General features: G+C 48.7%; 1 protein-coding gene across 1 annotated transcript in view; it reads right to left on the reverse strand.

Moving 5' to 3' along the window:
- Positions 1 to 6,591, reverse strand: part of GRAP2 (GRB2 related adaptor protein 2) — a 108,376-nt gene extending 101,785 nt beyond the window's left edge. Inside the window, exon 1 of the mRNA XM_065046826.1 lies at positions 6,551 to 6,591. The gene's annotated coding sequence lies outside the window, so the exon portion shown is untranslated. The remainder of the gene's footprint in view (positions 1 to 6,550) is intronic.
- Between the last annotated feature and the right edge of the window lie 5,969 nt (positions 6,592 to 12,560).

Consider the following 12,560-nt stretch of genomic DNA (forward strand, 5'->3'; position numbering starts at 1 on the left):
CAGACATATCAATAGAGTGACTGTTTTCCATGGTTAAAATTATATCCCCAGACATTTTAGACCTGTAGCCAAAGCAGATTTGAGTAGTCGGAATTCACCTTTGAAGAATAAATAAGAACATGGAGAGGTGTTTGAATCAAAGTTTTCTCAATCAAAGGCTGGAAATCTCCAGCTACGTCTTGAGAGACTTGATCTGGAGATAAGAGAGCCCTTCCAATTTAAGGAAGAACAAGAAGAGTATTGAGCAACTACTGTGTGACTCTTTCACCTCCAAGTCCTCCTATAATTTCTCATCTCCATGTGGCTTTTTTGTTTCTAAGAGCCACCTCTTTCCAAGCCCTTTACTGTGGTATACCATCCTGAACACAGAAAATACCTCCTCAAACCAGGGAGCTTACTGAGACAGACCCAAGTAAGTCAGTCAGTCAGCACCAGCTGATAAGGAATAATTCAATACAGCCTATTCTGCAGTCTCTGGCCCTGGGACACTAATCCAGAGGCTAATAAAGCAGTAATCCCTTGCTGATCTGCAGGCTCCATTTCCCCTGCTCAGCCCCACATCATTACTCCTGGTTATATCTGCTCCCACCACCCTCAATCTCCCTTCCCTCCCTGCTCCCCCACCTCGTGCCATTCTCACCGGTGCAAGATTGTTATAGACACCTTTCAGGACCCACCAAATGGAGACATTCATACTCAGGTATTTCAGCTTTGCCTCCTGAATTATTGCTATCCCAAAGCACGGGCTATTTCATTTGCTTTTTGAGCTGGTGGGATCAAGCTTGTCTCAGAAATGCTCCTGTACCCCAGCATGGGAGCTGATTCTGATTCCCAGGGTGCTGCTGAGAGCTTCTATGGGGAACACCATCACCTCTGAAAATGGTTTGCCCCTCACCTGCCCCAAGAGGGCAGACGTACAAAGGAGCTGACAGAAGGTCTCAGTTACAACATAACCATCCCCATTTACCCTGCCAGCTGCTCATTCATCTAGGACAGGAAGCCGTAAGTCGTGCTATGGATCAGACAACTCACCAGTTCTTTAAATCTCCCTGTAAGCATCACTGGCAGCCACAAGTTAAGGAGGGAGCGGGGGAAGGAGACATGCAGCTCTCTGGCAAAGTGTGGGACTGCTGTCCCAGGCCAAGCCCCTCTCCACTTTGGTCTCCCTGTGGCAGCTACCAGATGCTACAGAGAAGGTAAATGATGCAGAAGCACTGATCTTCTGTGTTAGTCTGATCATGCTCCTAATAAACAGAAATTAACTGAGGAACTGAAGAATAAGTTTTAGCATATTATTAGTACTCATTATTATTTTTTCTGAAACCTCTGGATTTACTTATTCATCTCTCATTTTCTCACTCATGCCCAGCCTGAATAAATCTTACAGAGATTCTGGTTTTTATGCTGGGGCAGGGAGTTAGTTTTACAGGGTGCTTTCACCTAGCAATGATCTGGAGCTTAGTTCCAAGCTTTCCATCTTTTAATTTAATCAGATGTCCTTTGAATAAGGTGCTGTATTTTAGGCACCCCTGAGAGGCCGATACAGGGAGAGATGAAATAGTTTCTTTTCCACCTTTGAAAAAGCACCTTTGGCTCACCACTAGCATTCACCCAAAGACACAAGAAAAAAAGAGCCTTAAGCAGATATAGGAAAAGAGACATCAAATGCTCCCCAAACCTATCAACTTGTAAGCACAATTTTTTTGCTTTCAGCAGGTGTCTCACAATGTTAAATACTTCTACTAGCAGTGAGTGTAAGAGTTGCAGGGTATGTTACCAGGTAGGCTGTCAAACAGTTGTGAGCTCTCCCTTAATTGAGGGGATAAGAAAGGCTCCTCACCTTCCACATGGATTTAACTTCACTCCTATTTTTAAAAACAAACCAGCACTTAAAGAGATCTGTGTGGTCTAAATCACAAATAGATTCAGGAAACACAATAGAGCCACACTGGTCTCTCTGTTTGGTAAAGTGCTATTTAAAGAGAACTAAAAACCTGACTGCAGTTCTTACTTTCCACCTGTCCCTCCTGCATCCCTTTCATCCTCCCCACTCTCCAAATGCCAAAGAAAATAGATGCACTATGAAGATCAACAGGTTGGGGTGTTTATGCTACTTCTTCCCTGATGGCTAAGAAGGAATACAAACATGAAAGCACGCACACAAGCCATAAACAACAGGACTCTCTTAAAGACATGCAAGACATCTCTCATGCCACATCTGCAGTAGCTATGTATGAAAATGACTGTAACAATAAAACCCCGTGTCTACAAGGCCTCCAACCCTCAGCGAGGCTTTTCAGAACTGTCCATTAGAGGTCACTAGCATCCAGTCACAGCAGGAGCCCAGCCCCTGCCCACGAAATCCCAGGCACCAGAACCTCCAGCTGAAAAAAATGTTACCCCCAGTCAAAGACACGAACCAAACAGAAAACACACAACCTTCTTCATCCTGTTGTGCCTGAGAAGAAAACCTTAGTGGGAAAAATGGAGCTTAGGAAAGCAGGTGCATATACCTTTGCCACACGTTTGAATGAGGGAACCTGGGGAGCCCACCAGCTACAAGGGTGAGCAAATGTTGCATTGTAGTGATCCAGCGCTCTTGGCAGCAAGCTTGGAGAAGTCATGATTTCTTAGACAAAGATTTAGGAAGGCAAGCTATGCCCTTGGTATTAAAACTGCCAGGCCATTCAGCCTTTGATTTCAGCTGCCAAGAGAGAAGCTGCAGAAGAGAATGGAGCTGCCGGCCAGGGTATGGGAGCTGGACACTGCTCCCTTCAGAGAGCCACGTCCCTGCTGGGCCCATCCACTCGCCCTCCATCCCTCCCCTACAGGAGGGAGCATTCCCACCACAGCCTGTGTGTGACACCAGCAGAGAGTAACTGTGCTGTGACATTGCGACACAACCCAGCAGCGTCTGCCCATCCTCGCTGAGGACCCACTGCAGCTCTCAACCAAAGCCTGTCCCCCTGCCACCCCACACATCCCTGCTGGCCCAGAGCTGAGTCTAGGAGGAAACCTGGTGACCTGGCTCAACCTGGGAGCACAGGTATCTGATGGAAAGAAACATCACCACATCTCGTGGCTTTTGAGAAAAACAAAAATGGGAATTTCCCCCCATCCCCCTATTTGCTGTGTTCTGTGTCTGGTAACCTGCCTACAAACACTGCAGTTACATTGGATCCCAAAGCAGGTGGGCAATTCATCAGCCAGCCGCATCCCTCCCCCACACCATTTCCTTCTGTTCTGCAATGAGGAGAATTTACCACCTCTCTTATTTCCTTGCCAAACACACAGGATCCTTGCAAGTCCATCCACAGAGCTCTTGGCTACCTGTTGTCTCTCAAGATGACATGCCTGTATTTGATGGCATTCTTGTGGACAGGACACAAGGTCTGCGATGGAGCTGCACTGCTCCATCAATGTATGGAGATGTAAAAGTCAGACTGTGGTGCCTTCTGACCCCATTGCCCACTCCTCCCTCTGAGAGACCAAAGCTGGGACGGCAGCCCCTCTACATGCCCCCCTTGCATCCATCCAGCTACTCCTACTCCCTTAGTAGTTCCTGTCCTTAAGAACCTGATTAACTGAGTTGAGATTACGGTCACAGGAACAGAATAGATTTGCTGCATCCTTGTCTATATGCTCTTCATGAAGCCTCAGCAGCGCATGGAGGTGGCAGCGAGCTGGAGAGCGGGGAAGGATATTTGAGTGCTGACTGGGCTGTCCTCCTGATGAAGGACAATGACAAGCCAGGATTCATCGTCTGCAGCTGCTCCCTTTTAACTGCTTATGATTAATATTTGCAGAAGGGAAGAGTGGAGAAATCATGAAATTATCTGTTATTTTTTGCGGCAGGTTTTCTTCCAGAGAAGAGGTCAGTCTGGCCACCCAGCCTGCCTCCAGCCTTCTCTTTATACCCAGCTGACAGAGGCACTGTGAGTTTGTATATACACACACATCTCACCTGCCTCAGTACTGACCTGCAGAAGGGTAAGGGAGGGGATCAGAGAAGTCAAAGGCTGATGAGTACACTGCTCAGTGCTGTATTGATTTTTTTGACTTGGCACTAGCAGATCCAAACTGAAGCCCAAAGCTGTTAAGCAGACCACTGCTGAATCTCAGCCTGGTGTTTATGGCTTGGTGTGCTGCTGACCTGGGCTGGACCCACAGCATAACTGAGCTTGAGATGCTTAATGCCTTCCCTCTAAGGACTGCTACCATCCCACACTTCACTACTACCAGGCAATCTGCTGCATTAACCAGACTCCGTGGGGGTCGTGCAATAAATCTGCCTTTACTTTGCATTTAACTTAATCCCAGGCACTGGCTGCAAGAGAAACCATAGCTGGCAAACCTCAGATCATAGATGAGATATGTCACAGCTGAAGCAGAACTCAGCTAGAAGAGATTCTCAGGAAAAAAAAAAAACAACATTTATTTTTCCACCTTGCTTCTTTACCCAACTCAGGAAAGGGAGGCAAAAATGTGAGAGAGCTTTTTTCTGCTCCTTCTCTTCTGTCTGAGTGGCACATCCCCTTGTACATATCTTTATTCTTTCTTGCTTTTTCAGGTTTTGCACACAGAAGCATGTTCTTGATCTCCAAGCTGCATTTTGCCAACATTTTGAAACAGTCCTCAAGGGGAAAGCTGGGCAGCCTGCTCTGCTGAGCCCTGTGCTTTAACAGCTGAGTTTACTCTGTTGAGCAGTCCCATGTGGGCAGCGGGGAGCAGGCTGCAGCTTTGTTCTGCCCTCAGCACCTGCCAGGATATTTGGGGTTTGGAAGTAAGACAGACTCCTGCTGGAGGAGCAGGTGAAGAAGCTGCTCTGTTATTTCAGTGCTCCCCAGCTTCTGAGATAGAAAATCCTTAGCCCCAAGGATATCTTCTCTCCCATTAGAGGGTGGCAACAATTCTCTAACAGGCTGAAATACAGCTCCTTCAAGATCCCACCCTTACTTTACAACTGACAAGCGACTACCCCTGCTCTCTAGTCACCACTGGGCATCACCCATCAGGTTTTTCCACCTTCTCCCCCAGGTGTGGAACCCTCTGTGAGCACAGGCATTTTGTGCAGCCACGGATGGATGCTGATGTTTTGTGGCGGATACACTTGACCAGCCCCCATGGTTGTGGGTAGGAGAGTGGTGGAGCATAAAGATGACCCTTTCTCAGAGGCTCAGTGGCTCGAAAGAGTTTTCCTCAAGGGGGGAGAGAGCAGTACAAGCACAGGCTTGTCCCTGTCAGCCAGCTTGTTCATCTTACTCCTGTCCAAGTGGGTGGGAAAGTGCTGTCTGCTTGCATTAAAGTGGTTGCACTGTTGATAAGCTGCAAGCAGGCAAAGAGTTCACTTGGGGAAAAACACAAAGCATGGCAGGGCAGGAGAGACTCTTTTAAAGCACTTTTGTCTTTTGATAATCGCAGTAATAAGACCTCTAGTGGAAAATCTATACCTAATAAAAAGTTTAACAAGTCCAAGGAGATATTCAAGGCTACTGAGACCAATTGGTAAGAGCCTGAGACTTACTCACCAGCCTTCAATATGTTAATTCACAGTGCACCTGAGAGAAGAACATGGCCCAAAGCTCCACAGAGTTATACAAAAGCATTACTACTGACAAGACCAGGTGAAAATTTCTGAAGCTGGTGGTGGTAGCAGCCACTGTTCTTTCAGGAGGAAAAGGAGAAAGAAACAGTTCAGCTATTCTGGAATAGGCAACTGCAAAAAAAAAAACCAACCAACCTGCCCGAATCAGCCTTGCAATCACCAAGACTGGTTAGCCTGAGTTTCCACGGAAAGCATTTCTACCAGTGGCTTAAAGCAAATGATGAGGGCAGTTTTGATGGAAGGGTGCAGAGAAAGGCAAAGGCAGCGGGACAGAAGCCAGGGAAGCAGCTCCTGCAAAACACAGAGCAAGCTAAAGGAGAGCTTCAGTGCAGAACACAGGCTAGGAGAGACACTTGGACTTTTGGGCAGCTGTGTTCATGGGAACAGGACCTTGTGTATGTTCCTTTACAATAAAAAGTGCTGCACCAACGACAGGCTTTGCTCCGTTATCACTTATCAATTTGTGCACTCCTGAGCTAGCCACTAAGTTCCAGAGGTGGCACCAGCTGCTGGAAGGATTCTGGGAGATGCTGCCTCTTCTCCTGCATCAAGCACCATGAAACAAACACTAGCAAGGGAGAAGGCTGGCAGCATAACTCGGGGTCCAAGGGAGATAGAGCTGCCCCTCATGCTCAGCATCTCCAGCTCCAACTCTAGGTCTAGCTGAGGCCATTGGCATAGGGGTGCACGCAGGTTCCTCTCCCACACTACTAAAAAACATTCTTAGCGCAGCAACCCCTTGGTCTGGTCACACACGCGTACTGCTGTGGAAAACACCTCACTACCACTGCTTGTACACCCATGCCTGACCTGCTCAGAAAATACCATAGCCAGTGCAAGAGTGGTTTTCAGTCCCAATAACAGCAGGAGCCAGATGTAGCACCAGGAAAGGAGTCTGCCAGACCCCTCCCACCCCCCACCGCACAGGCATATGCATAAACTTACCTTTTGCTCCTTCACTAACTGTTTTATCACCATAGCAACTGTAATCCTAGGTCATGCAGCTAGAAAATAAAAAAATACAGTGTAAATGAAGATACACACTATCGCCAAACACAGCCTCAGTGGCAAAATCTAATTTTCATTAGACGTAACAGTGGTTTTGCATAATTATACATATATTAATGCCCAACATGCCCATCTTCAGTTAAAATTCATGAATTCAGTCCTAAATAAAAAGCATTGCTCACTGCAGGGTTTTTTTTTTTTTTTTAAATAAGAAAATGTTTCTAAAAGCTCAAGTCACACTTGCACAGCTTTTTCTTAATCCGAAGATTAACAGGGAAAGCAAAACATAAAGATTAAGTCAGCTCTCAAGTAGGAACATGGTATAAAACATAACAAGAAACTTTGCTACTTCTACAGTACAAGGAGTGAGAGTGAGCAATAAAAAAATTGGCCAGATCCTGGAGCATACCTGGAATTGAGACCTAAGGGAAGCATCTCACCGCTTTTCCCATTGGCATTTGTGGTGAAAGCGACTCAGCAGCATTATACTGAGAAGCAACAAACTGCTGCAAGTGACTGAGCACAGGTTTGGCTGGCACCAGAATTTACTACATAACTTGAGGTCAGTACTTACAAGAAGAGGTTTATTTACTCTGACAGCACAGATATGAGACTGCAGCACCAAAGGACAGCCCTGGCCAAAAAAGCCTTATGAAGCAAAGAAACCCATCTTCTCTGTCCTTCCTTTTTTATTTGCTCCTACCACCTTCATGTTCCTTCTTTACCCACTAAATGCAAGTGACCTGAGCCTGGTACCCTATTCCCCTCTTCATTACCAAGTTTCCAGGTGGGCCTTATCTGAGTGATGAGGAGCCCTTCCTGCTGGTCACACCTCACCTTCTCTGGTCCTGCATGTGGGACAATGCCTGGAGGGTGGTTATCGTCACTTCAGGCAGCAGGGACCTGGGTATGTAGTGGCTTTGGGACCTCACAGCAAGCTCTTGGGTTGCAAGCATGCACACAGCTTTAAGGATGTTTGCAAACCCCTGACCTGGTGCATGCTGGACTTGATATTAAAATAAATGTGGCTTCTTTAGGATGTGCCGCCTCTTTAATTGTATCAATATCTTAGCCAGGGAGTAAAGGGAAAAGCTACTACCTAGGTTTGTCTCCATGGAGTCTTATTTAATTCCTCACTATGGACAAGGCAAGGAGGATTGTGACAAAGGGGAGAGGAGGACTGGTCCTGAGGGAAAGATTTGGGGCTGGAGAAGGAGCGGAGGATGGAAAAAGAGAGAGATGGCAAAATGGATAGAAAGGAAGAAGAAGAGATGGAGAGAGGTCTGTTCTAACAACAATGGCAATCCCTACTGGCTGTCAATCTCCAGCTCCTCTCCTCTCTGTGCTGTCATTAGTACACAGCAGGATGAAAAGAGGCTGAGCACAAAGCTCAGCCAGTGGGGGGTAAAAAACTCTCTTTGCACCCTCTCTGGAGGAGGGAGAGGTAACACACCCCCTCTGTGTCTGAGCCCCTGGCCACGGTGTTGCTCATCCTCCCCTCTGTATCAGGGAGCCCTGGCTGACACGGACCTTCAGCAGGTGCACAGGGTCCAAATGTGGCCCCTCCACACCACTCTTTGAGAACCTCCTGCCCACGTGCCTCAGCCCTGGAAGTCTACTTGTTCATGAGGAAAAGAGAAATAGCAGCTCACTTCTGGTGCTGATGGCCACAAACATATATATATATATTAATGAACATAAACCTCTGGCTCACTTTGTTCTCCCTTCTCAAGTGGTGGCCCAGACAGAAAAGTTGCTTTTTAGAGATGCCAGATAGGGCCTGACAGAGGGTCCTACTGGGAAGGAGCTGGGAGGAAAGTGGGCAAAAAGCAAGCCAGCTCTTCCAGAACTGTGCTGTATAGCTGACCTATGTACAGAAAGCAAAGCAGACCTGCCCAGACTATGCACACCAGCGAGGTGCAGGGTGCTGCATGGGCTTTTTGCCCAGGATTGCCCACTGCCTGAGAATGTGACCCAGTCTTCTGCCTGAACAGAGCGCAGTGGCACTGCTAAAACCTCCAGAAAAACAGGGAAAATGTTCAAATGTCTCTGAGATAATATTTGTTGGTGGTCACAGGACAGGTATCGAGATGTGGTGGCTCCACATGGGAGGAAAGCCAGTAGTCCTAGTGTTAGATTTCCTAATCTGTAAAGAAGGTTCAAATCTTCTCTGAACTCGTAGAGGGAACAAAACCAGTTGCTCCTCTGATTTTTGTGTTCTCTGCAGTTACCACTTCTGACTGCCACAAAAAGTGAGCGGAACACAAAAAAGGGGAAATTAGACATACTTCAGATGGAGGAATGGGGAGGCCCCAAGTAAGACAGTTATGAGACGGGGCCATCAGCAGTAGAGTTGCAGCAGGTGAGGTGAAACTACCCTGGCACAGACCTATGTGGATCCCATGTCCCACATGCACTTGGGCACCTCATGCTGATGTCTTTTCCTTCTGTTCCTTCACAAATGAGTGCCCAGAGCACCTATGTTGAAGCAAGCTTGAGTTTGTGTCCACAGCCCTCTGTGGTCCACAGCTCTATGGGAGTAGTCAGAAAAGGAGTGTGAGTTTTTCTCCTGCCTTCCAGCACTTGTGATGTGGGATGGGATGTGAGGAGGCATGGGGCTCTTCCTGGGGGTGAGATGGGGTGGGACCCTGAAGTGACTGTGGAGGTCCCTGAAGGGAGTATCCATCTGTCCTCCTGCAAGAGCATGTAGCCAAAGTGATGCTGAAAGCTGGGGATGGGACTGGGGAAACTGGCTCAGCATAGACACTTGTCTCAGGCAAGGGGCATTAACATGGTGATGGTTTAAAAAAAGCAAGCCCTCACTCTGAGGGAGCTGAATGGCTCAGGGCATGTAAGGACCTGCACAAGCAGCCCCCATGTCAGACAGAAGGGACTTGTGACTGACCTCCCTCCACCATGTCCCCCATGGAGGCAAATAAATGTGCTCAGTAGAGAAAGGGACAAAAGAAGGAGAGGGGTGTGTAGGAAGGAATTAGGATGAACTCAAGGAGGAGCTGAAATTATGACTGACAAATCTTGTCTCCGCCCCAGAAATGTCATCACCCCTCCCTCCCCCCACTTCCCTCCCACTGCCTCCTGCAGTTTTGGTATGGGCTGTCTCCCCGCCTTGGTGTTTCTTGTCCTGCAGACCCAGCTACACACAGACATCCTTTGACATGAGGCACAAGGAATGGGGAGCCCTTGGCCCCCTTTCCTCACTCCATCTCTTGTGGGGGGAGTTGCCCAAGTCACCTACTGGGCTCCTACAGTGCTGGGGCAGTGGCAGGGAGAATTGTGGCTCTGCTGGGGATCCCAGCAGGATGGTCCCTTCCCTGCAAACATGGGCATTGAGCTGCACCAAGGGAAAGCAAAGCAGCAAGGACTGAAGTGACACAGCCCCTGTTCCCCTTTGGAGGGACATTTAAGCCTGCTGGAGAGGCAGAGGGGATCTGTGAGCATATCCAGCAGCACAAGCTTTATGATTTAGGCAAACAGTGTAAATGCTTAAGTACTTCCACGCTAATGTCTTTCCTAGCGCTTTCACAAATGGACTCTCCTGCCCACCTGTGCAGAACAGCCTCAGCTGCAGTCTCATAGCGGGGACCCATGTAATTACTTCCTTCTGCCTACAGGCACGCCTGGAAATTGTATCTGTGTGGTATGGCACCAGGTCCTTTCCCTCTGCCCTGTCTCCCCATCAGAGGGGACAGGCCAGTGATGCTCAGCCTGCTCTTAATCTGCTGGGAAACTCTGTGGTGCATGGGCCTTGGAGGGTGGCATGGAGGGGTAGGAACATGAAGCAGGGAGCAGGTGATTTGTTTCAATATTTTGCTGAAGTTGTACAGCAATTAATTCCTGTCCAGGACAGAGAAGCAGAAGACGCAGCAAACCTGCAGTCCCCAGTCCAGTGCTGGGTTGGAGCCAATACACCAGCATACTGGAGTATGGGCTCTTCTGCCCCTCATGGGCCCAGATTTGCTCTCACGTGTTCCCACAGCAACAATGAAGCAATCACATTCCTCCTTCTCTGCTGCGCACGCCGATTAAAATCACACTCGTCGCAAGCACCTTAACTTCAGCACCCAGCCCTTTAATTGCTGCAATGAAAGATATGAATGCAGGCGATTCTGAGGCCAGCAAAGCAGAAAATTAGCACTTAGCGTGAAAATGATACCACTGCATCATCACCAGGGCAGAGCAAAATACACAACCTGCCCGGCTGCCTCTTTCCCTCCCTACCTGCACTCTCAGACCCATTGGGTGCTGCAACAGCTTCCTGCATCCATGGGCCCTGCCCCCATGGGGCTGCCATCAGGGACCCCTGGCAGGCAGGAGGGCTGTGAGCTGACATCTGCTTTCTGCCTCTGGACTTCTGATTAAGCAGATTTATACGCTCGCTTCTGAGATAATCCTCCTTCAAATGTCAAAAGTGCCACATTAACCGCTGCATTGATTCCTGCAGTATTTACAGAGCAGAAAAATGCAGCAGCAGCGAGCATGAGGCTGGAGGGAAGAAACACACAACCTTGGGGTGTCCCCCTGGGTGCATCATCCATGTCTCAAGTCGGGAGTCAGATCTTCACCTCCTCCAGACTGTTAACTAGCTTTCTCCATTATTAATGCAAATTCCCTCAGGCCTTTTCACCTCTTTGTTACCTAGGCTGTATTTTTGCCTGGTTGGACACGAATAAGCATTAAAATGCTGTGTCCACCCAACTGTAAAAGGAAAGGCTGTTTACCAGTCAGGATGGAGACTGCGCTCCAAGCCCTACTGGATCCCACCAAATCCGGGCACTGGAGTTAGCTGGGATGGAGGCTATGGCTCTGCTTCTGTGTTGGTCACCAAGCAGTAGTATGGATGAGCCATAGAGGGATCACTCTGGAGCAGGATCCAGAGCCCCAGGCTTAACTCCAGTCACAGAACCAGCAGCTGCACAGGCACTCCTGCTCTGTTGTGAGATTTTGGGCCATTCAACTGTGCCCACATCAGAGGTGACCAAGACGGAGAGCAAAATCCAAGTTACAGGACTTCAAACAGGCTCCAGGATTTTGGGGCATGGGACAGGGGCTCCCAGTTCCTGCTGGCTGTCAGAACTGCTTCAGTTTCATGTCCATACACAGGTAGGAGCAACGTTCAGGTGGATGATAAATAACCCTCCAAAATCCCGAGAAGCACAGGGGTGCGTCTGCCTCACTTACCCTCCCCAGCCAGGGCTCCACATGCTGGTGAATTCTGCCACACAGAGAGCTGATGTTTCCCTGGCCTCCCTTGTGTGGGGTCCGTGCCCAAAACGCAGAGTATTTAAACATTTTTTGGCACGGACTTGTGACGTCCCCGGCTTCCTGATGGAATCACTGATGCTGAGGTGGCCACCCAGCCTGTGCCACAGCTCGAGTCCAGGCCTGCAGATTGACTAGCGATTCACCAGTGCAAGGAGGGTCCTAGTGGTCCCCCACAGCGCAAGTATGTGCACATACACACGCGGTGGCTCCAGTGGCCCCAGGTCCCTGCAACCCTGACTATGCAGTCTGCTACAGCTCCCCACCAGCCCTGCTGCTCCTGTTTTCCTGCCCCACAGATGCTGTCCCCAAAAGCAGCAGCCGTGGGCATGCCGTGATGGCTGACACGGGTTGCAGCTGCGAGCAGAGACCTCTGCAATTCATTGCAGACAGTGATGGAAGCGCTGCCCGGGCACTGCCTGATCAGTGCTACAGGGACTACTGGTGAGCATCGTCCTGCGTCAGCAGTTTGGGCTGTTTATTGCTTTAATATACACTTGAAAAACAAAGACCAGTGGGAGATCTGGTTATAAAACAGAGCCATCCTGAAACAACTACATGCCTACGCCCACAGACACACACACGCACACAAAGCAGCAGTGACTACAGAAGCGTAGGAATAAATACTGAGCAGGGATTTTCAGAGTAGCCTCTCTGTTTTTGGTTT

The sequence above is a fragment of the Columba livia genome, chromosome 1, assembly GCF_036013475.1.
Source record: "Columba livia isolate bColLiv1 breed racing homer chromosome 1, bColLiv1.pat.W.v2, whole genome shotgun sequence".
Taxonomy (NCBI): domain Eukaryota; kingdom Metazoa; phylum Chordata; class Aves; order Columbiformes; family Columbidae; genus Columba; species Columba livia.